The sequence below is a fragment of the Myotis davidii genome, unplaced genomic scaffold (genome assembly GCF_000327345.1).
Source record: "Myotis davidii unplaced genomic scaffold, ASM32734v1 scaffold217, whole genome shotgun sequence".
NCBI lineage: Eukaryota > Metazoa > Chordata > Mammalia > Chiroptera > Vespertilionidae > Myotis > Myotis davidii.
The window spans coordinates 2,241,562-2,244,955 of record NW_006290034.1 but is presented as its reverse complement, the minus strand read 5'-3'; the positions used below and the strand labels follow the sequence as shown (position 1 = coordinate 2,244,955).

The window sequence follows — 3,394 nt, the reverse complement described above, 5'->3', positions numbered from 1 at the left end:
GAGTGTCCTAAAGTGCAATATTACTTAATACACAGAAATCGTGTAGAACCAACTGGCCAGAGAAAAATCTTTGTTTGGTAGTAATATCAGCAGGCCTTTTGACATACATTTTACTTATATCATCACATTTAATCCTCACGAAAACCCTAAAGACAGTAATATCTATAAGGAAACTGACATTTAATGAGTGATTTCTAAGTACAAGACACTTTTCAAAGTTGTTCAAATGTGTAGTATTACCCCATTCAATCCACATGATAGTCCGATGAGGGAAGTACCTTTATTATCTGACTTTTGCACGTAATAAATACAATTGAGAACTCGGGGACTTTCCTAAGGTTACACTGCTAATAAGAGGAGTCTGATTTCAAGGGTTCACACCACTTGACTCCAAAGCCCAGGCAGGCTCCAGACCACAGCTTTCCCCTGTTCCTGCAATTGGTGTACATGGAATAAGCAACACTGTTTACACTACTGTCAGAATTTTGTCAAGTATTGTTAGTGAATGACCAAAGACCAGCAATAGCCAGAAGCAAAGGTATGATTAAAATGTGGGTCGGGATCCAAATAAGTCACTATTTCCAAAAGACTTAATGAGCTCTGATGGTGAGTTGTTTTAAAATGCTGAAAAGAAACACTGTCACTCAAAGTTACAACAGTGAATACTGCTGCAAAACAAACAGAAAACCAAATAAACAAAGTAAAATGCAAGGAAATGAGGTTACGGTAAATCATAACTCCAGGCCTGCCTAGGTTTTAGAAAATGCGAAACTGAATCCACTCCAAGTAAATGAAGTCTGTGGAAATCCTGCAATTTGATATTGACAAGGGTTTAATTGTAGTTGAAAAGATTCTAGATATACACGGGGGGTGGGAGGGGGGAACAGTCTATAAGTATCAAAAGTGACCATATGGCTAAATCTGAATAACTCAAGATCGACACAGCTTATTACCTATTAGCACATTTAATGACAACTTATGTGGTCTTAAAATTTTGTATATTGTTTTGCTAATCTCCAGGCTTAAAGGATTCTAGAATTGCTTATTTTCAAATCACAATCTGCTCAAGGAAGGTAGAGGAGGAGGGAGAAGAGACTTACTGGGGTTTAGACCATGAAATAAAGCAAAGGCCCGCAAAGAGCCCAGGTTGATTACTGATCTAGTATCCTTTCCACTAGGTAAGTGGAAGTAATCCACTTCCTCCAGACAGAGGTTTCTGAATCCTACAGTGAGCATGGTTTAGAATTCAGCCAGATTAAAGCATTCATCTCAGAACAGCAAAATGGTCCCAACTCACATAGTTACTGGCAACAAAACCAGAAAGAGTGGGCACCCTGACTCTTGAGGCACACACAGTTCCTGTGCGCACACACAAGGCCCGTTTACAGAGAGCCCCTTATTGGAAATGCGGGTACTCAAAAGCATAGATTCACTACTTAAAGGACACTGTGGTGGGGAGATAAACACTTTTGCCTTAAAAATATTTTTTTAATTACCTAGAAAAATTAGATATGAGGTGATGAACACCACTGATCATTAGGGAACTGCAAATTACAATCCCAATGACATACCACTACGCACCCACTAGTATTCAAAGCACTCACAGCACTAAGTATTGGCAAAGATATGGAGAAACTGGAACTCTCACCAGCAGTTAGTGGGAATGTAAGTTTCACAATTTGGAAAACTGTTCGCACTATTTACCAGACTAGAAACACATGCACCCTATAACCTAGCAATTAAATTCCTGGGTATATGTTCCAACAGAAATGAGTGCTATGTCCAACAAATACACAACAATGTTCGTATCAGATTTATTCATACTGACCCGAAACTAAAACATCTTAAACATCCATGAAAAATAAGAAGAGAAATAAACATGATACATGCATATAATGGAATACTATTCAGCAAGAAAAAAGAATGAACTTCTGCTATATAAAACAACATGATGAATCTCACAGAAATAAAGTTGAGCCAAAGAAGCCAGACATGAAAGAGTACATTGTATTATAATTCCATTTATAAGAATAAAGTAATTTATCGTAGTAGAGGTAAGATAACGGTTACCTCAGGGAGGGGAAGGCATGTACGGGAGGACACAAAGGGAGTCTTCTGCGATGCTGGAAATGGCTGTATTTTGATCTAGGAGGTGGGTACACGGTTGTACACATATGCAAAAATTTGTCAAACTGTACTTACGATTTTGTGGACTTTGCTATACACAAGCTACGGCCCATTCCACGGTATCGTCTGCTCCATGTCCTTTCTTGTCGCGGAACTTTGTTCTTTTTCATTGTTGTCCCATCTAGTATCGTATTGTATGAATGTACCACAACTTTCCTTCTTATTGGTGTGGAGCATCTATAAAAAGTGCAAAAATTTAATTTATTTTTTATCCCAAATGCACATCTCATCCGCTCACTGGTAGACTGCTTACTAAAATACTAAGAAATAAACTCCATTTGCAACATTACTTTAATGTTGCCACCTTCCACTTTAAGCATGAACAAATCGCTGGGTCCACATTTATTTGTTGCCGACCAAGGTTACTGCACAAACCTCAATGGCAGAGTGATAGGAATGAAAGTTTTTCTCAAAAACAATGTATCAGAGTAGAATAACGTTTGCTTAAAATGACCCTTTGTGAACCAATAAAACACTGTATTTAGAGGATTGGTCTATGGTGAATGAACCTACGTTATTTCAGAGAACTTTCGTGAATGGGAAAAAGAATGAGAACCAACCGCGGTGGGATAAAGGAGGCTCGCTGTCAGAGCATGGCCCGGTGCACACCAGGTAGCTGTAAGATTCCAAACTCCATCTCTCCGTCCGCCAGCATCACCAACTGCAGGCGCCGTGTGGAGCCCTTTCTGTGTATCCTCCCAGTACCGCCTCGGGGAGGGGCCCATCACCCTGCTGCACGGGCGCGGTGACTTCAGTCTGCCTAAAGGTCACAAACATCTCCTCCTAGGTTCCCTCCTGGAAGTTATAAAACTTTTAGGAAGTTTCTCCATTGACATCTTCCATGCCTTTGAAATTAATCTTTGTTTATGGTGTGCGGGATGGATCCGCGGGAGAATAGGTGGAATCGCTCGTTAAAAGTGTGTAAGAGCAGCCCGGCCGGTGTGGCTCAGCGGTTGGGGGTGGACCTATGAACTGGGAGGTCGCGGTGGGATTCCTGGTCTAATTCCCGGTCAGGGCACGTGGCGGGTTCTGGGCTCGATCCCCCGTGGGGGGCGTGCAGGAGGCCGCTGACCCATCATTCTCTCTCACCATTCATGTTTCTCTCTCTCTCTAGCTCTCCTGTCCTCTCTGACATCAATAAAATAAATAAAATACAAGTGTGTAAGTGCCAAGGGGGGATGGAACCCAGGAAAAAAGCTAAGGCATA

At 41.2% G+C, this 3,394-nt stretch overlaps 1 long non-coding RNA gene across 1 annotated transcript in view; it reads right to left on the bottom strand.

Annotated features, from left to right (window-relative positions):
- The window catches only part of LOC107182954, a 9,359-nt gene that overhangs the window by 4,491 nt on the left and 1,474 nt on the right, over positions 1–3,394 (bottom strand). Inside the window, exon 2 of the long non-coding RNA XR_001513714.1 lies at positions 2,203–2,364. This is a non-coding gene — a long non-coding RNA (uncharacterized LOC107182954). The remainder of the gene's footprint in view (positions 1–2,202; positions 2,365–3,394) is intronic.